General features: G+C 57.8%; 1 long non-coding RNA gene and 1 pseudogene across 1 annotated transcript; one reads left to right on the top strand and one right to left on the bottom strand.

Annotated features, from left to right (window-relative positions):
- Nucleotides 1-500: 500 nt before the first annotated feature.
- LOC112446048 (uncharacterized) lies at nucleotides 501-5,446 on the top strand. The gene is made up of 2 exons (XR_009494049.1): nucleotides 501-1,581; nucleotides 1,695-5,446. It is a non-coding gene; the product is annotated as an uncharacterized lncRNA (long non-coding RNA).
- An 11,103-nt stretch (nucleotides 5,447-16,549) lies between these two features.
- On the bottom strand, nucleotides 16,550-17,572 carry LOC782275 (glycine cleavage system H protein, mitochondrial-like; annotated as a pseudogene).
- Nucleotides 17,573-25,591: the final 8,019 nt, after the last annotated feature.

The following is a 25,591-nucleotide window of genomic DNA, read 5'->3' as shown; positions in this document are numbered from 1 at the left end:
CTGGGCTGACCCTTGCACACATGCAGCAGTTCCCTGGACCTGAGGGCCTCCTGAAGAGAATGTCCAGTGGAGGCTGTGGCCTGTTCCCAGGCTCAGTCCACGCAGACTGACTTAAACCGCGCTGCCCCGTGGAGTCGTCCGGGGCAGTGGTCAGGCCCGAGCACCGTGGCAGTGCCTCATGGGGAACCACGTTCAGGCAGATGAATCTTCCTTCTGGAAGGTGCGTCCACCTGTTGTGGTCTCCGGCCACGACCTGCTCCCTGTAGCCCCGGGACCCCAAGCGGACACTGCAGGGCATGGTGCAGCCCTCCCAAGCACCAGTGCCCTGGCAGAGGGGGCATCGAGGCCGGGGGACTTCCCTTCACTGTGCTGTCCACCACTAAGGTGGCCAGAGAGCCAGCTACCTGCTCCGAGTCTGGCTTATGTGAGAGGCTGGTGGCCTGGTGGTCAGGCCCCCCTTGTATGCAAGCCTGCTCAAAGAAACAGGGTGGGATGGGGAGGGAGATGGGAGGGAGGTCCAAGAGGGAGGGGGCATATGTGTACCTCTGGCTGATTCATGTTGATGCTTGACAGAAACCAACACTGTAAAGCAATTATCCTTCAATTAAAAATAGATAAATTTAAAATGCAAAGAAACCTAAATTCTAAACATAGAGATTAAAATACTAATATTTTTAAAGAAAAAAAGAGAAAGAAATAGGATGCCTGACTGGAGTACAGAACTGGGATGCGTGAGGGGTGGCTGACTTCAGGCATGGCTGGATCCAGGATGTTGGACAAGGCTACTGGAACCACCCCACTCTCCCTCCCTGCTCTGTTTTCCTTGTGAGGCATTATTCTCAGGTAGACTGTTTCTCCAGCTGAACAAAGATGGCCATTATAACGCCAGGCATAAAATAACTTTTTTCAATAAAATTCTAACCCCCCTACAGGACTCAGGTTGGTGGCCTGGATCATGTGACCATCGCTGTCTACTCAGGGTCTCAGAGGCTGGGTGACGCTGATTGGCTGACCTGGGTCATGTGACCATTCCTAGCTAGTCAGGGTCTCAGAGGTTGGGTGATGCAGATTGGCTGGCCTAGGTCATGTGACCATCCCTAGCTAGTCAGGGTCTCAGGGGCTGGGTGATGCTGATTGGTTGGCCTGGGTCATGTGCCCATCCCTAGCTAGTCAGGGTCTCAGAGGCTGGGTGATGCTGATTGGCTGGGCTGGGTCATGTGTGCAGTGTCACACTTACACTCCCATCAGAATCACTGGACTGGGGAGAGGATCATTTTCAGAGGAAATCTGGGGAACAAAGGGTGGTCCTGCAGACCCCACACATGCCTCCTACATGTGATCATTCCAGGGGTGGCCAGTGAGGGCTCCCATGTAGAAGTATTTACAAGGGTAAAAGCCTGCTCAGAGGCCTTGGGGCTCCACCTGCCAGCCTCTTCCTTTGGAGCAAAACACTGTGGCTGCCAGGACCTGCGTCTCAGAAAACCCCAGGAAACTTCAAAGGGGCCTGTCCACCTCACTGGCTTTGATCTCAGAAGGGGACTTGCTAAGAAGCATGATCAAAAGGAAAATGGACGGTTCCAGGTATGCGCAGACACCCCCTCTGGGAGGAACCAAGGCTCTTTCATCCAGGCTGCAGGAGTCGCCGTCTAACGAGACTTAAAATAGCCTTAAAAACATTTTTCTTTTTATGTTAGAAATGAGCAACAAAACATGCTCCTGTCTTGCTCACCTGGACGTCGTAAGGACGAGAAGTGGAGGCTGTCATGGAGCCAGGCTGGGGTCTTTGGATACAAGAATACTATGAGGATGGTGCTGACCCTAGGGCATCAGGACCACAGGTGCCGTGTGTCTTTGCAAGCTGCTGCCCCTCTCTGGGCCCCAGTTTGAGCTTTTATAATAATAACTGCCCTCACTCTCTCCTACTGCACAGTCACATCACATGCCATGGCATTCTGGGCCAGATGGTCTTGGCAGATCCTTTCCAGATCAATATTTTATGGATCTAAGTTCCAGGAGCAAGATGATCAGTCAGATGAGACAGAATTCACACTTTAAAATCATTTCTAAAAGCCAGCTGTCCAGATTCCAGATTCTGGTATGCGAGCAAAGAAAAGGATGCTTCTTGAACAGGGAAAAAAACAGGCATGAGCCCCAGTGAGGATGGCAGGTGGGTTGCTGGGTCTTGAGTGACCTCAGCAGGCTTTCCTGGTGGCTTAGACGGTAAAGAATCTGCCTGCAGTATGGGAGACTTGGGTTTGATCCGTGGGTTGGGAAGATTCCCCTGGAGGAGAGCATGGCTACCCACTCCAGTATTCTTGCCTGGACTCCATGGACAGAGGAACCTGGTGGGCTATGGTCTATGAGCTCGCAAAGTGTCAGACACGACTGAGTGACTTTCACTTTCACTTTGGCGAGTGGTTACCAGGTGGGAAGAGAGAAGGGGCAGCAAACACAGTTCCTTCCTTTAAGGCTCCTGACCTTGAGGACTGAGGGAGGGGCGAAGACATTCGTGGGGAATGCAGGTTGGGGGGCAGCACTGAGAACGGCACCCCTGGGGCAGTGGAAACGCCAAGGGCCGGGGAGCCAGGGAGAGACTGGGGTGAGGGCATGGGATGAGGCTGTGACTGATGGTGGGGGTGGCCTTGTCGGGGAGCACAGACCCTCTTCTGCCGCCTGAGGTGAGGAGGGTAATGCAGGCGCAGCTGGGCCTTGATTGTCTCGGCAAGTGGGAATTGAGTTGTGCGTGAGAAGGGGAGGCATGGTGGGTTTCTCAGCACAGCTGAGGGCCTGGCCCTGGAGGGACAGTGGGTCTGCCGGTGCCAGGACATGCAGGGCATGGAGACGGGGTGAGGAAGCAGACCTGCCACTTACGGGGCCTGGGCCTGGGAGGGGCTGGCGTGCCCCTGGCAGGTGGAGACTGGCCGCTGGGAGTTGGGGTCGAGGACCACACAGGCCCTCTGAAGCTGCGCATGCTCCCTCCAGGTGCTCCCCAAACATGCCTCTGGGGGTCTGCCTGACGTCCAGGGGCTAAGACCTCGCCTTCCTATGCAGGGGGTATGGGTTCCACTCCCGGTCGGGGAGCTGAGATCCCACATGCCTGGGGGCCAGAAAATGAGAACATTAACAACAGTGGTAATATTGTAGCAAATTCAATTAAGACCTTAAAAAAACAAAACAAAGCCCCCATACTTCAGTTTCCAAGTCATCCTCACAGTGGGAATGCTGCAGTCTTCCCACAACAGGGCGGCTCACTCTCCAGGAGGTGCCAGAGTTGGAAGCAACCTCCTCACTCCTTCTAGAGGGTACATGACTGCCCCGGGCCCCTCTTTCAGAATGTGCTGTTAATCACTCTGGACTTAGGAGTCTGAATTCAGGGGAACATTTACTAGCGTGTGGGAGAAACACAGGTTGGAATAAAAGGAGAAATTAGATTTCCTTTGCAGTTTGGAGGGTAAGCTCGGTAATCACCAAGAGACAATGAGAAAAGCTGACCTCATCAGGAGGAGCTGGTGTGGGGCAGAAAATTAGATCAGATACAGTTATGGGGCGATCAGAACACAGATTTCATTCTCCTTGCCTTTCATCACGGAGGGGAAAGCACTCAAAGGGCTTTAAATTAAAATCAATTCCTGTTAAGTCTTCGGCTAATTTGGTTTGCGATCTCTTTCAGCCTGGATGGAGGTGCAGGAAAGAGAGGCCATCTTAGTTCGTGACCTGGACATGTCCTTGGAAGCACCCTTGTCCCACCTCCCTCCTTAATGTGTGTGTGTGTGTGTGTGTGGCGGGGGGAGGTGCGGCTTCACTGGGAAGGACCTGTCACCTCTGCCCAGGGAGGCCTGGACCCTTGCATGCCTTCCAGGCCCTGGTTGCATGGGCAGCGTCTGCTCCCACCCAGCTGATCCAAACTCTTCCTGTGAATTCTGCCTCTTAGTGGATGCCCACTAACAGACAGGTGACCCGTCTGGTCTGTCCAGCATCCTCTGAGGGAGCGTAAGGAAGCAGAAGCCCAGAGAAGGACAGCGACTTGAGGTGAGGAGCACAGCTTAGGGGTGGAACCCCTGGGACCCATGCAAGTGACCTTATTTGGTATTTGCAGATGCAGCTGATTCAAGGATCTCAAGATGTAACTAGCCTGGATTAGGCGGGGCCCTGAATCCCGTGGCTGGTGTCCTTAGGAGAAAGGAGAGGGAGATTTGAGACAAGGGCACACAGGGGAGGGGCCATGGGAGACTGGAGGGATGCAGCCATGTGCCAAGGAAACCAGGAGCCGCCAGACGCTGGAGAGGCAGGAAGGACCCTCCCCTAGAGCCTCCAGAGACAGTATGGCCTGCTGACATCTTGACTCCAACTCCAGCCTCCAGAACTGTCATTTAATCCCCCCAGCTTGTGGTCATTTGTTACGGCTGCCCCAGGTCACGGATGCAGGCCCTGTGACCATAGACTTGTTTCGATGGAGACAGCCAGCCTCAGGGCTCCTGACAGGCGCTGCCAATAGTAGGAACTTGCGCAGGCACCGATGGCTGTCCCAGGCGAGACGGTAAGGTTGGCAGGTGTGTGCTGCTCCCTGACGGACACCTCCAACCTGTCAGGTGGCTCCTGCGTGGGTCCCTCGACGCCCCACCCCACCCCCGATGGCTGCTCACCTGTGTACAGGGGCCCCTCCTGGAACCAAATTCTGGTGCTGGAGAAGTGAAAGTGCAGGGAGCTCGGCGCTGGGCCCACTCACACCTGATCCTTGGCTGTGGCTGCCCCCGCGACTCCTGCCTCTGCTCCTGCTGAACCCAGTCTCCCTGTGACCTCAGGTCACCTCTGTCCATCAGCATCAGACCCGAGTGGGTCCCCACCTCGAGGCTCTGCAGCACGGCCCCAGTTCTCGCTTCCTCCCAGTGTCCATCTCATTCCGGGCTCATCCAGCCTGCCCCTCGCAGTGTCTCCCATCCAGGCCACCATGGGCGGGGCCAGACTCATGCACTTCCGTAGGTCCCTTGTGGACCCAAGCCCAGTTCTGGGGTGTGGGAATGAGGCACCGCCACAGGGCATGTCTGGGCACGGTGTGGGCCTGGGGTCAGAAGAAACTGTGGGGCCTCGGTCAAGACCACTGAGAATGCCCAGACGGTGATGGCAGCACGTCCACCGATAGGTCCTTCCGGGGGTGGTCAAGTGACCACACAGGAGGCGAGCCGTGGGTGCTCAGCTGCAGGGGGGCCTTCTGCCTCACACTGGGGCCCAACTCGGGGGCCTCCCTCCCAGCCCGCATCCCGGCAGCACCCCCCGCCACCCTGCCCACCTTCTTGGGACGCTTTCATTTATGCATCCTCAACAGAAGTGTGAACTCACATCACTCGGGTCACTGACTCACCCAAGTGCTGTTAGCTGCTAATTATAACCACATCTTTGATGAGCTGTATTTCTTACCTTCTTAATTAAAATAATGCTGATTAATGGAGTGGAGGGCATCTAACTCTGCAGTTGTCCCGGACAGTTCTGCGGAGCTCACGCCCAGTTCCGGGGCAAGCCCCGGCTGAGTGGGCAGTCAGGATCCAGCTGACCTAGAATTTCTGGTCACCCACTGCTCACTGCTCCAGAGCTATCCCACCATCCTGGGGCGGGGGTGGGGGGCGTTGGATCCAGGCTGGGGGGAGAGGACAGAGCGGCTGCCTCCTGTGCTTGAGTTAATTCCGTCAGCTCAGCAGCTTCTGTGTTTAAACCAGCAGGAGATTCGGGGGTGGGAGGGGCTGTGGGCAGGCAGGGCGGGGGGGTGGCAGTGCCGCTCACGTCTGGCCCTGTGGGCCTGGTCTCAGCCCCCCTGAATGGTCAGCAGCACCGTTGTCCGCGATGAAGCCCAGGGCTTCAATGTGTGCAGGTGCTCTTCCTCAGGGTTGCCAAGGCCCCTCCCAGCCCAGGCCAGGGCCGGCCCCACCCAGCTCAGGGATGCACAGCCTGGCTGGGGGCGGGGGCTTGCTCGCACCGGGTGGTGAAGCAGGGCCAGCAGGAGCGTAGACCCGGCCTGCTGGGCCGGCCGCCCACTCTGCCCTGGACGCAGATGCGGGTGGGAGGGAGGCAGAAGGGCCGGCTATTCTGGGATCTGGGACATGGAGAGGACAAGCTGAGCCCCGCTGAGGCCTCAGTTTCCTTCTGTGGGGGGTGAGGGGTGGCAAGGGTGCCCTCCGGGGCTGCTCCGTGGGGGACAGGGCCACCAGGAACTCCACAGTGGTGCTGCTGACCCCGGCCTGGGACTCGGATTTTCCAGTAGCCCCAGAGACAGCCCAGCTGTGAGACGTGGTCACGAGCTGGCTGACCCTCCCGCTGTTCCTGGCCATCTCAGGCTGGACCTGGTGCCACGGCCCTCTGCTCTGTAGGGCCTGGGATGATCTGGGGACAGCTGGGCCTCCTGCAGCCTTTTCTCCCTGAGCCTTTTGGCCTCTAGGGCGGGAAGCTCTTTCTAAGCCCTCTGTGGGCACAGGGTGGGTGGTTTGTGCCCACCTTCTCCCCAGAAAGGCAGAGGGGAGCGGGGAGGTCTGTGCATGGCTGGTGTGCATCTGGTCGGACTCCGGCTGAAGTCAGAGTCAGCAAGTGCCCCCGAGACGTGCTGCCTGACTCCAGGGCCCCATGCCTGCCCCTTGCTGGGGGCATCTGGGACAGCACACACCTGAGGACCAGACTGGGTACCACTGTGCCCTCCAGGTCCCGCTGTCCTCCAGGCCCTTACAGCCAGAGTCCTTCAGCGGCCGCTTCTTGTCCTGTGCTCCCTCCAGCCTCCCCCACTGACTGTCCCTCCACCATGTGGCCCACCGACACTCCAGAGAGGCTGGAGGTTAAGACCCCTGCCCCAGCCTCATTGTGGAAAGGCCGCGTGGCCAGGCACCGAGGTGAGCACTCCAGCCCCCTCCCACCTGCAGGGTGGTCTCCTCCCCTTCCTGGCCTTGCTCCTTCCCCGTTCTCTTCCCGGGAAAGCTCCTTCTGGCCGGGAAGGAAGGGCCCAGGCCCTCGGCGAGGGGTCTCCAGGCAGCCGGGAGAGGCGGGCTCCTCTGCGTTACGTCCCTCCAGCGAAGCCCCGCCCCCGCACTGACTCCACCCCCAGGGGGCGGAGAGGAGGGTGGACTCCACCCCTGCAGGGAGGCGGCTCCACCTGATTGGTCAGCAATGGGAGGGGGCGGGCGGGGCAGCATGAGTGACAGGCAGCCTCCCAAGGTCCGGGAGGGTGGGTGGTGAGGGGCGCAGGGCAGAGACTGCTGTGCAGCAAACTTCACTGTCCAGGGAAGGCCCCGGACCACCTGGAGGTCAGCCGTAGGGGGCTGCCAGGCTACCAGCCGCACGCTCCACGCTCTTCCTGGAGTCACTGGAGGCTGGATCTGGACACGCCTCCGGAGAAAGCCTGCTCCCACCGCCGGTTCACAGATGGTGCGGGGGGCCCGCAAGGGGGGCCTGGGCAGCTGGTGATGGGCTGGTGGAAACAAGAACCCCCTTTTCCTCCCGGCCGGCCGCGCTTGGCTCTGCCCCGGCTCGCGGAGCAAATGCAAGACAGTAGTGCATTCAGTGCCGAAGAGGTAGCCCAGCCCCCTCGGAGGTCAGGAGGGGTGAGGAGAGGGGCAGGGGCTCCTGGGAACCCACAGGTGAAGCCAGCAGGAGATCCTGGGGACCAGGTCAGCTGAGCCAGGGCAAGGCGGGGCACAGGGAGCCTTCCTCTGGCGGGGGGTGGGGCGCCCAGAATGCCTGCCTGGTGGGTCCCTGAGGGCTCAGAGGGCGTGCTGCCTGGGGGTCCTCTCTGCAGACCCACAGTCAGGCTCAGGACAGGCGCCAAGGTCCTACAACAGTCTGAGATGCAGCCGGGTCTGGAAAAGGGAGTCTGCCCTAGAGGAGGTGGACCCAGTCACCGTGGGACTGGCAGACCCCAGGGTGGCCCCGGAACGCCCCTTGGCGTCCACCCTCTGGGGCCTCCCTTCCCCTTGGTTGGGGAGAAAGTGGACCTGGTTCCAAGCAGGAGAACCTGCATAGGTGATGGGTTACCACGAGATGCCAGGGGCAGAGATCTTCTGGGGGGTCGGGTGGGCTCCCCCCAAATCTGAGGCCTCCAGCAAAGGCCAGAAGGTGTCCTGTGGCCACAGGACATGAATCCTGCAGCAACCCGAGGGAGCTGGAGACCCCGGGGTGCTCCCCCAGTTCGGCCTCCAGGTGAGAACACAGCCCAGCTGGTCTCCGGGTGCCGTGAGGTCGTCGGTGTCTATCACGGGAAGGCAGTAGCCTGTGGTGCTTTGTTCTGTGGCGTAGACCCCTGGCACATGTGGGGTGTGCTGGCAGACAAGCGTCAGGGGCTTCCCACATGTCTCAGTGGTAAAGAACCTGCCTTCCAGTGTAGGAGACACAGGAGGCACGGGTTCAATCCCTGGGTTGGGAAGATCCCCTGGAGGAGGGCATGGCAACCCACTCCAGTATTCTTTCCAGGAGGATCCCATGGACAGAGGAGCCTAGTGGGCTGCAGTCCATGGGGTTGCACAGAGTTAGACAGGACTGGTCGACTGAGCACGCACTCACACAGACAAGCTTCAGAGCCTGGCTCTGCCCTTGCTGGCCAGGTGAGCGGGCAGCCTCTACCGGCCTCTCACCTGTCACCTGGAGCAGGTGGCACTGACTCATACCCTGAGCTGGTGCTGGGGATAGGGGCTATGCAGGGGCTGCTCAGGCCTGGGTGCCCGGGAGGGGGAGGGATCTCTGTCGTCACCGCCATGGTGTTGAGGAAAGGGGCCAGCCCACCCCTTCCCCACCTGGTGGGGTCTCCGAGGTGTGAGGTGACTGGCCCTGGGGTCCGGGGTTCCCGTGGGAAGACAAACCACTGAGGGTGGCGGCCACTGGCTGGCACGCTGCCGCCTGTCCCTCCCCAGCGGCCTCCCCAGCACACAGCCCAGTGCCCAGTGTGGGGCGGGATGGGGAGGGAGAGGCAGCCTCAGTGGGGACGAGTGGCAGACCACCCTTACAGGAGCGGCGGGGCAGACTCCAGGAGGGACCCGGCCCTGGCGGCCCCCCAGCCCCGTCTGCTCCTGGGGACGGGGTGGCTCTGGGGTCCGAGGGGCCGTGAACACCCAGGAGCTCACGCCTTGCTCTGGTGCAGGGGGCAGCTGGGATTGGAGCGGCCACGGAGCGTGACACAGAGCCCCGGGGGCCTGGTAGGGGGCACGGACCAGGAGCCGAGCTGTCAGCTGCCCCGGGGCAGCGCCTCCAAGGTCGGCTCCTGCAGCTCGTGGGGAGCCCCAGTGGGTCTGGACGGACAGACCCCCGAACACAGGCGGAGGCCTGGCCTGGGCCCTGTGCTCAGCAGCTCCCCCACGTCACTCCTGGCCCCTGGGTGGCTGGACAGAGCGGACTGCCCCCAGCGGGAGGACAGGGACCGTGGGTGGTGGAGGCAGGCTGCTCCAGAAGCTTGTCGCCTCTCTTGGCAGCTGTGGCCTGTTTCCAGGCAGCGGCAGACTGGAGCCCAGTCGCCAGCACGACCCCCACCCCCAACAGTGGTCCTGAGGGACTGCCCAGCACATGAGGAGCATTTACAGGGAATGGGCCCGCCCCGTGGGCACTGAGCCCAGGCTCCCCCTTGGGGGACCGTCCAGCTTCTAAAACACTCGAAGAGGCACGCCCCGGGCAGTGTGCCAAAAATCAGCATCTCTGTTCTTGCACAAGGACAGACCGAGGGTCTGCAGCTTCGGGAGGGATGGTGCCCGCAGGTCCCAGCAGAGGCAGCAGGAGCCCCACGCCGCCCCCGTGCAGATGGCGGTGGGGGGAGCCGGAGCCTGACCCACCGGAGCCGCAGTGGCTCCACGCCCTCCCCTGACTGTCTGGGCGCCCAGCACCCCGCCTCCGCCCCTGTTTGTAGCTTCCCCAGGACAGCGGCTGCGCTCCCAGGTGGGGTCCCTCGTGTGCTCTGGGCTGGGTCTCCTCTGGAATCTGTAAACACACGGCTGCCTTTGGTGCCAGCAAGTAAGTGGAACCACATGGGATGGTTTGAAGCTTCTAGAAGCTCCTGCTCATGATGAAAGTGGACGAGCTCAGCCCAGGAGTGCAGCAGGCACAAAGCTGGGCCCAGGCACCCTCCAGCGGTCAGGGGATGGCGGCAGGGGGCTCGGGCCTGGCGAGGGGCTCCAGAGGGGAGGTCCCCGGAACCCAGAAATGCTCTTTCTTCCACCACCTGCTGTTGACATCTAGCCAGCTCACCAAGCCCAGTTTCCATGCCTCCTCTTCTGGGCAGCTCTCCAGGGTTTCCTTCTCTTTTCTGTGCTGCCCACTCATGCTGCCCCCACAGCCCCATCGTCTCCAGCTCTGTATTGTTTGGGATACACACACTCACGGGGTCTCTGTATGGGAGGGGGAGGGGCCTTGCTCACCCCTGGCTGTGGGCACAGCCTGGGGGCCCTTGCGGGAGGGACTGCATTCGGGGCAAAGTGGAATCACCCTCAGCCCACGAGGACCGAGCACTCCGTGAAGGTCGGTGACTGTGACCAGCACGTCCACGCGGGCAGCGCAGGAGCCTGCTCCTGATGGGCAGGGCACCCAAGGCCCCACGGGCAAAGCTTGTGTGATGCTCACGCAGTGCCAGGCGCTGAGCTGGTGGATCTGGGGAGCTCAGGGTCAGCCTCTCAGAACAGAGGAGCCCCCAGGACACCATCTGCTCAGGAACTAGGGCTACTTCTTGATGGGTGGGGCAGGGCACCAGTCAGGCTCACAGACCCCCCGAGCTACCAAGCAGGGCAGCTGGTTTCCAAACAGTGCTCTGCACGCCTGGGTCCCCATGGTCACCGCAGACCCACAGCCCTCAGTGCACACGGCCCCCCGCACCGGCAGCTGCAGCTTCCTGTCCTCCGTCTGGGGGACCACAGGCTGAGCCCCAGGAGGCCTCCCGATGTGCTCGCACCATCAGGGACCCGTTTACGCTCCTTTGAATATAAAGTCCTGTTCAGAACAGGACTTTGAAGGACAGGGTGTCACGGACGCCTGGAGTGGCAGGATGGAAGGCCCTGGGACAGGTGGATTGGGGCAGGATGCTCCTGTGACGGTTAGAGCTGCTCCCGGTTCAGAAGAAACTTCACCAGGTCCTTCGCTCCGTGGGCCGCGAGTTCACAGCTGGGAGCCTGTAGGGAGGTTTGGCATCTCCAGTCCAGTAAAAAGCTCATCGGGTCCACTGTTTTAGCCCCAAACAATAACAACCTCACCACGCAAACATCGTCGTGCTTAGGAGAGAGTCACGGGGCAGCTGGAGGAGGAATCGAGGTGGCATCCTTCCCTCTGTGAGGCCATGAGTGTGGGGCAGGGAACAGGAAACGGGCAGAGTCACGTCAGGGCCAAGGAGGGCGCCCGCCACTGTTCTGTGTGATCCACTTACTGGAGACGCAGCAGAAAGCGTGTTTAGAAGGTGAAGGACTGGGAACGAGCCGGGTGACTGGCCCATCGCTCAAGGGCACTTATCTATTGAGTTCTGTGCCTTTGTCTACAATACCTGTTCAAAACGTGAGCATCTTTAACAAGCAGGCACACTAGCAAGGTCTGTGTGTTTTACATATAAATGGCGCAGTTTGGTGCTAGTGTAAAGACAGACAGATGGACCGAGAGAACAGACTTCACCGCACACAAGTATTTACAAATAAAACGAAGCTGAAAATGGCCAGCCAGTGGGAAAGAGAACAATTATTTGATGAATAATCATGTGAGACGTTTTTGGAGGAGGAAGTAAAATGATGAAAACACACCAAAGTGAATTGCAGGATGAAAGAGTCAAGTGTAATGAAATGAAGTGACCTAGAGATTATCGCACTAAGTGAAGTTAGAGACAAACGTCAAACGACACTGCTTATGTGTGGAATCTAAAATATTACGCAAATGAACTTATTTACAAAACAGACTCACAGACAAGAGACTTGTAACCAAAGCCGTAAGGGGGGAGGGGTAAATTAGGAGCTTGGGATTAGCAGATGCACACTGCGCTATGCAAAACAGATGAGCAACAAGGGCCTGCTGTGCAGCACAGGAACTATCTTCAATACCTTATAATAACCTATCATGGGAAAGAAGTGTGCTTACGTGTATATACATAAAACGGAATCGCTTTGCTCTATAGACATGTGAAATGAAATCGACAATAAAAAAAACCCAAGTGATAAAAATCTTGAAATGTGCAGATATAAACATTAAATCTTTTGAGGGGAAAGCTTTTCTATTTTAAAAACAAAAACCCGATAGATATAACTGTATACAAGCCAAGTATTTCTTAAGGGTGAATAGCAATATAACCAAAAGCAAAAATCAGATTAGGAAAAGTGTTATGTGTAACTTCAGACAAATATAACAATGAATAACAATTGGTACTGCTGTAAGATACAAATGGAAAAGTGGATATTGAAAAACAGTTTATAATAAGGAACTATAACTTATTACTAAGCATATAGAAAGCTATCATAAAATAGTCATAAAGTCAAATTAAAGAAAATGTGATTAGGGTGGAGCTTTAATTTTAAAAGTTTATCCATTGTTGTAGTAAGGTGTGTTAGAACTACTTTGATAGTCTTATTTCAAGAAACGTAATATTTCATAATATGTAGTGCAGTAACTCCACCTATTTGGAGAAATACTTTTTCTTTGCAACTTAATTGTCCATGAACTGATGAATGCATGAATAAAATGTAATATCACACGATGTACTATTATTTGGCAATAAGAAGTGAAGGACTGATCCAACATGGACGAGCCCACAAAAACCCAGTTACTGCATGATTCCGTTTGTATGTAAAGCCCCAAATAGGCAAATCCATGGAGACAGAAACTCAGGGCTGGAGGAGAGAGGGAGGGGATGGAAAGATGGTTAATAGGATGTGGTTTCTTGGGTGATGAAAGTTCTAAAATTGGATGGTGGGACGGTTACACCGCTCTGTGACTATGTGCTAAACCACTGCATTTTATCCACGACCTGGGTAAAATGGATAGGATGTGAATTAATCCATAAGCTGTTAAAAATACAGAAAATACATTTTTATAAATATATATAGAAAATACAGAAAATAAACTGTTAAAAATAAAGAAAAGTGAAGTAAGAGCATAGTGAGAGCGGGAAGGGAGGGGAGGGGAGGCAGCCTCTGTTGTTGAGCCACTTCTGTGCCCCAGAGAAGGGCTGGGGTTGACTTGGGGCCACTCCCGTTCTCACACCTTTCGGGGAGGTGATTGAAGTCACTTTCATTCTCACCTTCGTGCCCAGAGAGGTTTTGTCTCAGAACCCACAGTGGCTGAGCCTAAGAAGCCCAGATTCATTTGGCCACTCAGCTGCTTCCCCTTTTTTTCTGTGTCAGTAGCTGCCTGGTGTCCAGACTGGGAAGGGAACGCCAGGACCCAGGCTTAGGAGACAAGCTCCCCCGGCCAGTCACTGAGGGAAAATCTCAGCGCTCCAGTTCACGCTGGGACTGCAGGCTCCACAGGCTGGACAGTGTCAGGCCTTTGGCCCTGGGGTCCATACAGCAGGAGCTTCCAGGGCACTGTGCAAGTCCCCCAGAGCCTTGAACCCCAGATGCTGCCTTGTACTATGGCATTTGACCTTGTCACCCTTTCTCCTGCATTCATTACTGATCACCTTCTCTGGGCCCGGATGGAGACAAGACCCAGCCGCTGTCCTCACTGAGCTCACAGACAGACAGGCTGGGGACAGGTGACAAATGCCTTCACAGGCTATAATAGAGGGGTGTCCGGAGTGCTCTGGGAGTGCAGAGGAAGAGGGGACTAACTGCTTGGGGAGTCAGAGCTGGCTCTGTCTACCAACCTACTCACCCATCTGTCCACTCATTCACTCATCCATCCATCCATCCATCTGTCCATCTATCCATCTACCCACCCACCCATCCACCCATACGTACATACATACCTACATACACACTCACCTATACCTACATACGTATCCATCCGTCCGTCCACCCACCTCCCTGTCCAGTCACTTATTCACTCATCAGCCAAGTCATCTATTCATCTTCCCTTATACTCATGCTTCCATCCATCCGCTCATCATCCATCCATTCACCCACCCACCTATCCATCCATCCATACACACATACCTATACATAAATACATAACCACCCGTCTGTCCACCCACCTGTCAGTCACCTATTCACCCATCTGCCCTTGTACTCATCCATCTACTCATCCATCCATTTACTCATTCATTCATATATCTGTCCATTCATCCATCCACCCATCCTTCCATCCATCCACACACCATCCATCCACCCATCCATCCGCACAGTTTATGGAGCTTCTCTCACCACACTCTTCTTGATGCTGAGGATCCACCATAAAATAAGGCACACGAAGTCACTTCTCTCATAGATCTTCCCTTCTAGTGTACGTAACATAAAATAAACACGTAAAGCGGTTGTAGATGCAGAAAAGCACTCTGAGGAAAAGAAAGCAGAGCAATGGAAGGAGAAAGCCAGGGATGACTCTCCAGGAAAAGGAGCCGTCCAAGGGGCGGTCTAGGGGAGAGGGGACTCCAGGCAGGGGTGTCAAAGGCAGGAATGAGCTTGACTTGTTTGAGGGACAGAGCAAAGGTCCCTGTGCCTGGAGGGGACAGGAACATTCGTGCTGGTTCTCGAAGAGTGAGAGTTTGCTGGGCAGCCCTGGAGATAGAAGGGCTTGGGGTTTGCCTGGTAGGACCAGGCACGGTAAATGCTTTTCTTTCATAGGAAAGAATAAACAAGCGGGTATAGCCAGGAAATCCCTAGAAAAGAATCAGGGTGAGGGAGGGCAGGGAAAGGGCTAGGGTCCATCCCTCCGCCCACACATCCACTCACCCACCCATCGGTGGGTCTACCAGATCTAACACGTGTTGTGAAGGGCCTCCAACACTGGGCTCAGGGCACGTGGATGAAGGTCAAGGTGGCTTCTCAGCGAGTGGGGAGAAGAAGAACGGCTTAATCCATGGCTTTGAGGCAGCTGGAGAGCCATGTGGACAAGGGTAAGATTGGATCCACTCTTCACAACAGACGTCAAGTGGATCAGAGGTGAAACCGTACAAGTGCTAGAAAAAAGTAGGATGACCTCCCTTACAACCCAGAATAGAGAACGCTGACAACCATGATGCAAAGTCCAAAGCAATGAGCCAACGGTGAACAATCTGCCTGTGTAAAATTTAAACATTTGCATGGCGAAACACAGGGCTTCCTTGGTGGCTCAATGGTAAAGAACCCGTCTGCCAACGCAGAAGGTACGGGTTTGATTTCCTGGATTGGGAAGATCCCCTGGAGGAGAAAATGGAAACCCACTTCAGTATTTGTGCCTGGGAAGTCCCACGGACAGAGGAGCCTGGTGGCTACAGTCTATGGGGTTGCAAAGAGTCGGACACGACTGAGCAACTGAACAAAAAACAAACGGCACAACACAGCGTAAGCAACGTCAGAAGACGCACAGAGTGCTCACACCTAATATCACGGACGCAGGGCTAAAATCACTGATGCACGAGAAGTTCAGTCACCTACAGGAAAATGGGCAAAGATATCAATAAACAGTTCCTAGAAGAAAAAAATGCAAATGTCTCTTCAAACGTATATAAAGGTGTCCGAGCATGGTCTTGTGAAAGAAAAGTGAACTGAAATAACACTGAGGTTTCATTTCTCTCTTGTCAGATGGATCACAGTCCAAAGGCCTGACCACTGGCTGTGTTGGTATTCATATTGATTACAAGGCGGGAAGCAAAATGGTGCTGGCCATTAAGAATTGGGACTGGGATTAAGAACATCTAGTCAAGCTATTGCCATTGACCTGAGAGGCACTGGCCCCACCCCTAAGGCTGCGCCCAGGACAAGCTGGGAAATGTACGACAGGCAGGCAAGGCGTCCACGGTGGTTACTCGTGGTGACAATAAAGACTGAAAACTCCCGAGTCCTGGTCCAGGGAGATGGCGTGCGCCCTCGGGAAGGTGTAGGGACGCTCACAGCGGCATCCTGACAATGTTAGGAGAACAAAGTGAGGTGCTGGGCAGTGTCCAGAGAAGGCTGGAGAGAGAGTTGGTAAGTAGACATCTGTGTGCTTCTTGTATTGATATTTTCCAAAAGGACCGCTGGAGGGGCAAACCCCAGCCTGCTCAAAACTGCGGCAGTGGGGGTGGGTGGGAAGCAGGAGAGGCAGGACCGGAGGCAAGCCTGGGGAGGGACCCCTGGGGTGGGTGCTCCCCATTCCACAGCCACACACAGGCTTTTGTAAATGAGATCGCGAAGGATCAGGAAGCCATCCCGACAACTCGGACACAAGCAGAAACGATGGGAACCCCACGTGGTCGCACTGGTGCAGCAGATCTTCACACGGCTGTGAAAACGCAGTGACTGCACGTGGCGTCTCAGTGAGATGTGTTCTAAGGATGAAATCATCTTTATTTATTTATTTTTTTTAAGAAGTTGAATATTTTATTGTTTATTCTCCTGCAAGGCTGTTGCTTCACTGTATAAAAATGGCAGCAGCAAACACAGCATATTGCAAAATTAAGACAGTAATGTTCTGCATTGGACACTATGCAACTAACAAACTTTTCTCCACTGGCAGTTATTTCTAATTTTGACCCAAATCCAAGGATAGCTGTAAGCAAGTTACAATGTCATATAAGGTTTAAGATAACCATGTTATCCTTGAATTACATAATTTTTGTAATCAGTTTTATCAGAGATAATTTTAGGAATTCTGAATATTATAATTGGAGCCTAGCCTAAAAATCTGCAGGATGCTGTGGTAAAAGATGCACAGTGTTTATCTGAAGTCATTAGAAAGTTAAGGGGTATTTTCTTCAGGAAACATTGTTACAAGTAGTTTCTTTTACTAAAAGTTGTTCTTTAAATATCTGCTGCTGCTGCTGCTATGTCGCTTCAGTCGGATCCAACTCTGTGCAACCCTATAGACGGCAGCCCCAGGCTCCTCCGTCCATGGGACTTTCCAGGCAAGAGTACTGGAGTAGGGTGCCATTGCCTTCTCCACTTTAAATATCTATCCACCACTAATTGAAGACAACTATGCTAGATTAAGTTGTTTCAAAGCAGTTTATTTAGGGGCTCCATTTTCACTCCTCAGTAGATTTTATGTATTTCTCATATGCTGCTTCACTCCTTAGTTCACCTAGTTCTGAAGGGTTACTGAATGTCATCTTGATCAGCCAACCATCTTCATAACAAGACTTGCTGACAAGTCCTGGATTTTCTGCTAGAGCTTTATTAATTTCAGTCACTTCTCCTGATAGAGGAGAATAGAGTTCACTAGCAGCTTTCACACTTTCCAAAGCACCAAACTCTTGTTGATTCAACTTTGTCCCAACTTCAGGCAGACTAAACAACATCTCCCAAAGCTTCCTGTGCAAAATTGCTGGTTCCCACTGTTCCAACACCATTTTCTGTTGTTACCCATTCGTGTTTTTCTGTGAATTTCCGCACCGACAGCAGAGCAGGGCCGGTGCGCAGCGCCCTGGGGCACCCGCCCGCAGTTCCCAGGGCCGCAGCGAGCAGGGCGCGCTGGGTGCCGAGATGGCGTGCAGGCTGCCGACAGCGGCCTGCACGCTCCGCGCCTCGCGTAGCGCCATGTTCGCACGGGTGCCCGAAATAATCTTTAAAAAGTTCTTCTATAAGAAAGGACCAGAAGGAGGGTAGTTAAGGAAATTCTCTCTTCCCAGACGGGAAACAGGGATGGAGACAAGACACCGCCCCCCGCTCCCCATTTGTCGGAATCCTCTCCCAGGCAGGGCACAGAGAAGGAGGAGGTGGATGGTCCCCGCGGCGGCCTGCCACTGAGAGAGAAGCAGCTTGGGGAGGCCTCTGGCCTCTGCTCACCAGGCGTCCAGCTGGAGGTTCCCCGCTAGCTCTGAGGTGCTTCCGTGGGGCTCTGGGCTCCGGGTGGAATGACCGAGGGGACAGCAGATACGCGGGGGTGTCCAGGACACTCCTCCTGTGTCCCCTGGCCAGGGGCCTGGCTGAGGCTGGGGCAACGCCCAGAATCCTGCAGGTCAGACCCTCAGGCCGGTCCTCACCACCTGTCCCAGAACCTGGCCCTGGCCTGGTCAGGGCGATGGGGAGGGGAGCTTGTTGGGCAGCAGTGGAAGCAAAGCAAGGGCCTGCAACTTGGCATCAGCAGAGAGAGTGGAAGTCACGGGTAGGGGCAGGGAGAGAGAGAACAGCCAACACGGACAGGACTGCAAGGAGATCCAACAGGTCCATCCTAAAGGAGATCAGTCCTGAATGTTCACTGGAAGGACTGACACTGAAGCTGAAGCTCCGATACTTTGGCACCTGATGCGAAGAGCCGACTCATTCGGAAAGACCGTGTAGCGGGAAAGATTGAGGGCAGGAGGAGAAGGGGACGACAGAGGATGAGATGGTTGGATGGCATCACCGACTCAATGGACATGAGTTTGAGCAAGCTCTGGGAGTTGGTGATCGACAGGGAAGCCTGGTGTGCTGCAGTCCATGAGAGGCTGAACAGCAGCACACGATGGGAGGGGGCCCTTACTTCCTGGGAAGCTCTGTGCTGAGTGCTCCCCATCAACGTCGCCCCTGTTTCCTGGATGTAGAAACAGGACCAGGAGGCCAAGACTGCAGAGCCAGCAAGTCCTGAGGGGCATGAGTCAGATCCTGTGTTCCTGGGTGCCATGTGCAGACCACCCTCTATGTTTGCAGACCTCCACCCTGGCCTGGGAATGAGGGCCAGCCTGGTTGGGTGAGACAGCAGGACTCAGGAGCCCCCAGCCTGGCTGCCCGTCTGAGGGGCAGAGTCCTGCAGCCCCCTGGGGGGTGGGGAGGGGCCTGGCCAGCGTCCCCCAGACCCGCAGGCCCTTCCTTGACGTGTGCTGGCGGGCAGATATGCTGGCAGGTGCCAGCGCCTGACCGCCTGTCACTGACGGCCGGTTGCCTCTTGTCAGCAGCCCTTCCGCCCAGAACAGCCAGGTCTGCCAGAGCTCTGGGCCTGCCCAGCCCCTCCCCACGGGCCCCCCTTCCTTCTCTGACAGGTGAGCAGAACCCAGCAGTTCCAGGGTTCTGTGGGGCCAGCACGCCTTCCTGACTCCAGTTGGGCAGGGCAGCCATGGGCCCGTGAATCTGGATGGGCCTGGGATGCTGGGGGTGGGCGGTGGGGGTGGGGACTCAGGAATTGAGGGGACGTCCTGGTGGGAGCACATGTCAGTGGTGCCCTGGGGAGCCTGGGGGAGGGACTGGGGAGGCCTTTTGGAAGACAGGTTGGCTAGGAAGGGTACGGTCAAAGGTCTGGAGGATGAAGGGCGCCTCCGGCTAGTAACGACCTGAATTGCTGGAGGCCCAGGGCTAGGCTGGAGGGCGACCTGGAGCACATAATGCCTTGTTGGTGGGGGGTGGTGGCAACCCCAGTGGTGGGGGTCCCCAGCCCTGGTGGTGGGGGCCCCCGAGGGCTCTGGTCAGCAGGTGGCTCTGTCAAAACCGGTTTGCGGCCACAGTGTGGAGGACTGGGTGGGAGGCCTGCAGCAGGGGACCGCGCGCTCGGGTGGGCTTCTCGCCTGGATGTGCACGGCTGGAGATGAACGGATGGGGCAGAAGCGACAGGTTCCCACCCCTCCGCTCGGAGGGGCCGCTGCCTTCTCTCCTGGGTGTGTTGGAAGGGGCGGTGGGTCGGGGAGGCCCCCGTGTGTGTCTGTCACAGCTGCAGCCGGAATCGCAGAGCAGGGCTGGCCCAGCACCACCGGAGTGGCTGCGATGGGCCCTCCTACAGGGCAGGTCAGTGAGAGCAGGCAGCTGGCTGCAGAGAGAGAGCCGATGGTTCGTTCTGTACTCTCAGCTCGGGACTCTGGGGGGCCATGAGTGTCCCCCTGCCTGCGGGGGCGCAGAACGGGAAGGAGGCCTTGGATCACGGAGGTTGCATCACCAGGGAGAGCTGAGCCCCTGGGGTGGAGGCTGCGCCCCTGCCCAGCCAGGATCCGGCGCCCGCTGCTGCCTGCCCAGTGCCCACCAGAGGGGCCCTTTTCAGTGCTGCTGGAGGCAGGCGGGAGCTGAGGCCAGGGGTCGTGCCATCTTCAAGGGACCCTTGGGAAGGGCAGGGCTACAGCTGCTGAGGTGACAGGGCGGGGGTCGGCTTGCGTGACCCTGGGGCTGGGACCCCACCAGCCCTGCACCCCAACCTGCCCTCCCAGAACTGAGCTCTCAGGCCCAGTCTTATGGGGTGCATGCCAGGGCCCCAGGGTGCAGGGTGCACAATTTACCCTAACCTGCAGGCTGAGGGCCAGGTGTGGGCTTGGGGGTCTGCGCCCGAGGCTCCCCGCCCTGCCTGGGGTCCTGCAGCCCCGCCGTCTCTCCCGCATCCTCCTCTCTCTTCCATCTCGATGCCCCGTGCCTGGCGGGGACCACAGCGAGGCTCACAGCTGCAAAGGCATCCTAGGAAAAACAGACTAAGCCGGGAAGCGCTTAGGGGGCTTGCAGGCTACAGAGTCCCCTGGCCGGCCAGGGAGTCCAGAAGCACTGTGACTTCAGGCTTGGCGTCCAGGGTGGAGTTCTGGGGGGAGGATTTGGTGACCGTTTCAGGGGTGTGGACAGACGTGCTGGAGCAATGATCGAGCGCCTGCCCCTTCAGGGACCCCGCCCAGAGAGGCCGGTGGGGATCACATACGACTCGGCGCTTTAGGGGGTGACCCACATTTCGGTTCCAACAGCTCACGTTTTGCAAAGTGTCGCAGGCCCTACTCTCCGCCACACACAGCCCCGGGGGTCAGCACAGGGGGTGTTGGCATGGCTTCACAGAGGAGGGTCCCCCGGGCCGCCCCCCGTGTCCGCTCTCCTCTGAGGTGAGCACAGGCCCTGCTTCCCCAGCTGCTTTCTGCTTTCTGAAGAGCCCGCAAACACAGGGTTCTCACCTGCAGGACAGTCTGGGGCTGAGTCCGGGCTGTGCCTCCACTGGACGCGTGGCCTCGGGCGGGTCTCTAAGCCCCCGTGGGGCTCGGCTTCCTCTAGCAGGGCCTGCAGAGCCCAGAGCCTGTGAGGGCATCGCAGAGGTGGGAGAACAGAGCTGCAAGCCCCCGTCTGCGTGACCCAGCGTGGCTGCGGGGCTGGGGCCCGGAGGGGAGACCCGTGGAGGCAGAGGCGCCTGGGAGTGACCGTGCAAGTCCTCAGCCCTTGGGCGGGTGGGCAGCTGGGACAAGAGCCCGGCGGGTCACGCTTGGCCCTGTGAACCTTACGTTTGCTTCACGTCTGAAAGTTGTTTCATCATAGCCCTTGACTGCTTCGTTCACGGCCACCCCACAAAAGGCCCCCTCCCGGTTTAGGCCTGGCGTGGCCCACAGGCTCCTCATGGTCAAGGGTGATCAGGGTAACCCTAGAGGAGGGACTGGCCTTCCCTGCAAAGGCAAGGTGGCCACAGCCCAGGCTGGAGTTCCTGTCTTGGGTATCTGGGGGCCATCCCTCCCCTGTCCCCAGGGTTCTCTTGCGGCCTGCCCCAAGCTGAATGCAAGGCCCGGGGCCCTTCAGGCCCAGGTCAGCCGGGCAAAGCCCCGGGACAAGTTCACTCGGGGCCGTGGCCAGCCAGCCAGATCTGTCTGACCTGTTACTCTGACGACCCTGCACTTTCTTGGGCGTGAGCGCCCCCTGCTGTGCAGGGCCCTTGGAGGACGAAGCAGGGTCTCCCTACCCTCTGCCTGCCCCCACCCCTACCCTACGTATCCTGGGACTCAGAGGCCACCAGGAGCCCCACACCCAGCACCAAGCAGGGGCACGAAGGTCCCCAAGAAAGGAATCGGAGCTGGAGGGGGTGCCCGGCCTCGGCCTGGACCCTGGGCTTGAGGTCTCCACAGACCAGCCCCGCTCTGGGGGCTGGGACCTCGGCTTTGACTCGGACCGGGGTGGGAGGGCTGAGTTCAGCCCCGTGTGGGAGGGGGGCCATCCCCAAGGAGCGAGGGACGCGGCCCTGCTGGTGTCGGGGGTCCCCTCCTGCTGACTCTGCTCTGCCAGGGCCCAGGCGTGTGCAAGACAGGCCAGCCGACTGGGGGCGAAGAGTGGGACTCACTCAGCAAAGCTGGAGGAACAGCTCCGAGACCTTCCCACAGTGAGTCCTCCCAGGAAGCTGCTCGGACACCCTGGCCCAGCTTCTAGGAAGCGACGAGTGACGCTGAACTCCTTTTCACGTGCCTGTTGGCCGTCTGTGTGTCGTTTTTGGAAAAATGTCTGTTCAGATCCTCTGCCCACTTTTTAATCGGGTTGTTTACTTATTTTGATGTTGAGTTGTAGGAGTTCTTTGCATGTTTTGGATATTAACCCTCATCAGGCATGTCATCTGCAAATATTCCCGTTCTATAGGTGTGGTTTGGTTGATGTTTCCTCTGGTGTGAAAAGGATATAGTCCCATTTGCTTACTTTTGCTTTTGTTTTCCTTGCCTGAGGAGACAGATCCAGCAAATTATTGTTAAGATCAATGTCAGAGAGCATTTATTGTTGTTCAGTTGCTCAGTCATGTCTGGCTCTCTGCGACCCCATGGACTGCAGCATGCCAGGCTTCCCTGTCCGTCACCAACTCCCGGAGCTTGCTCAAACTCATGTCCATCGGGGCGGTGATGCCATCCAACCATCTCATCCTCTGTCGTCCCCTTCTCTTCCCACCTTCAATCTCTCCCAGCATCAGGGTCTTTTCCAACGAGTCAGTTCTTTGCACACGTATTACTACTACCTAGAAATATAATAAAATGAAACAGAAATCAGCATTAGGAGATGGAATAATGGTCTATGATTATTTCTTTTTAGAAGTTTCTGTGTTGTATCTACTTTGTAATGAATAGATACGACTTTTGTGATGGAAAAAAAAAGTTTCACTAAAGGGCTCCCTTTAAAAAGTTTGGATATCTGTAAGTGATCTGTCCCCATGGCCTTCCCAGTGGAGACACAGGAAAGGGTTGGCTCCTTAGCCCTGCCTGGCATCCCCTCCACCCCCCGGAGCTCTGCCCTGTGATGAGCCCTTGACAGGTGTCAGCTCCTCCCTGAGACTCCACCGTGGCAGTGCCATCTGGTACCCGGGGTGGAGCCCCTGAAGGGCCCCCAGCAGCAGCAGCCCCTGCAGCGACTCCACCCCTCACACCGTCCAGCAGCCCGACCACCCAGCCTGACGCTGCCCTGCACGAAGCGGGGGGCTCTGAGGGGCGGAGGCAGCCCTGGCCCCAGTCTGCTCTTGGAGCCACTGGGGCCCCCAGTTGGAGACACAGCTCAGGAAGCGGGTCTGGACCTGCACCCAAGGCTCTGATTCACACGCTTTGCACCCTCATGGCAGGCGGAACAAGCACCGTGTCTTGCTCCTGGTGCCCACCCTCCTCCGTGTGGGTCCTTGGGCGACCCAGACAGCCCCCCGGAGGCCACCGCCCCTCACAGAGCTGATGTGAAGCTGCTTGAGGTGGGGCGGGTGAGGGCTGGGGACTGGGACCCCGGACGCCCATCAGGGGAAGCACTCATCGCTTGTCCACCCCGCCCCCGGAGAGCCCATCTCAGGCCACTCACCCCTCAGAGGGCTTCCCTTTTATCTCTCCTGTGTCTGTTCTCAGTGGGGCCCTGAAGGGCAGGCGGGTGCTGCTTAGAGCAGAGAGGGGGCCCGCTGAGCCCAGCCCGGCCCCCTCCTCCCCTTGTCCTCCCTGCAGGGCTCAGGGGGCGTCTCCCCTTGCCCCCCGCCCCTCCTGGCGGGCCTCCCCTGTCTCTCACCTTCTCTGGGTCTCTCACATCGCCATCTGTGCTGTGATCCGTGGGGTCCAGGTGGTCTGAGCTCACCCTGAGGGGCTTCGGTCTCCCATGCCGAGGCTGAGCTCACCCCCAGAGCCCCCACCCCGCCCACTGCGGCCTCCTGCCCCCCCTGCCCGCTCCACTTGGTGGCATCTGCTTGGCTGCAGCTTCTTCGGGGAAGAGCGAGGCCCTGAGCCACGGTGTGGCCTCCCCACTCACCTGCAGCCCTGGGAGCTGCCCTGCAGAGTCAGCAGGTGGACCCCCGGGCCAGCACCAGCTGCCGGAATCTCCATGTGGGGGCAAGGGAGTGATGCGTGGCCTGCGGTGCCCGCTGCCCCTGGCCCCGGGTGCAGAGGGTGCTGCTTCCATGGTCGGCCGACTCCACGCCCATCCAGGTGCCGTCGTGAGATGCTTATGTTCCCACCTGACTCACAGACGGCAGGCAGCTGCTCGGGACCAGCCGTGCCGCCCAGCTCACAGCGCCAGGCTCCACGCCCTGGGGAGGCCTGCCTGTGTCCGCTGGCCCCCTCCCCGAGGCGTGTAGGGCTTCCCCGGCCTCCATTGGCCGCGCCCGCCCCTCAAGCCCCTACCCCCGACAGCATTCCCGTCCCGAGTGGTCCAGCCTCACTTTTCCCAGCTGGTAAACTGGACCATCCGGGAAGTAAGGTGCCCTGAGCTCGCCTCGGACCCACGTACCTGGACCTATGCCTCCCTGGGTGGGCAGGCGGGCGGTGTGGTGACCGAGCTGGACGTGGGGACCCAGCCACTTCCCAGACCCTCTGGACAGGCTGCCGTGACGGCAGAGCTGGGTCCTGCCGCCCTGCGCAGCCCCGCAGGGTCCAGGTGCTCTTGTGCTCCAGGGCTGGTCTTCGGGTCAGGGCAGAGCCCACGGCCCCTCTGACCAACGGGCCCCATGCTGCCAAGAGATGAAGCAGGAAGCCCAGGTGTGGCTGCCCACGCTGGCCTTCGGGACTGCACGGGGAAGCTCCTCTTGAAGTGGCCCCCGGGGGGAACACGGGCCCCTGGGAAGTGTTCCTGGAGAACCTCGGGGAGCGGAGAGCAGGGGCTGGGCGGGGAGCGCGTCCCTCCTCTCCCCATTAGCTCTCTGTGGTCTTGGGGGCCCTGTCGCTCCAGGAGGGGATGGTCCTGGTGACCTCTGAAGGCCTTCCCACTCCCCATGACCTCGCGGTCTCCACGTGGGGGTGCTGGGGTCCCTCCAGATCCCCAGGCTGGGGTGGGGAGCTGCAGGTGAGAGCTGTGGGGAAGCGCCTTTGAATGCTGGGGACTCCATGGTTCATGTAGAGGCCGGGCGCTGGGCAGGCAGGCAACCTGGGTTTTGCCAAGGCAGTACCCCCACCCCCCCGACCAGTGGCTCAGAGGCCACCGTCCTTGTATCTGGGGTCAGTGCTTTGGAAATAATCAGGTGAGATGGGAGGTTCAGCTTATCTATTGACCAAATGAAGTAGTCAGCCGGTTCATCTGCTTTGGAACAAAGTGCTGTGTCTTTGCTCCTTAGAAACCCCTGACCCAAACAGACCCCTCTCTGGTGATAGATGACTGAAAACCCGGGCACTGACCCACCCCTGAGCCGTCTTCCGTGAGCACCTTTGTGCCCTGGGAGGGGATATGAGAGCTGGAGTGGCAGATGGCCCATCGCGGGAGGCCTTTCACCCTGGGCCCTGTGTCCTCTGCAGCATTCGCCCCTGGCTGGAACTCCCTGCTGAGCCTCAATGTGACCAGGGCCAGTTTAGGGTCACGGCTCGAAGCCCGAGAGAACCTTGGTTCAGGATGAATCCTGCCTTGCGGCAGCTGGTTTGCACAAGACCCCGGCTCCTCGTCCAGGCACTGGAGGTGCAGACTCCCTCCTCACCTGCTCCGCCACAAGCCCTGGGTCTCCC

Source organism: Bos taurus, chromosome 3 (assembly GCF_002263795.3).
Source record: "Bos taurus isolate L1 Dominette 01449 registration number 42190680 breed Hereford chromosome 3, ARS-UCD2.0, whole genome shotgun sequence".
NCBI classification, from domain to species: domain Eukaryota; kingdom Metazoa; phylum Chordata; class Mammalia; order Artiodactyla; family Bovidae; genus Bos; species Bos taurus.
Note: the sequence above shows the minus strand (reverse complement) of the source record. Positions and strands in the feature narration are given on the sequence as shown.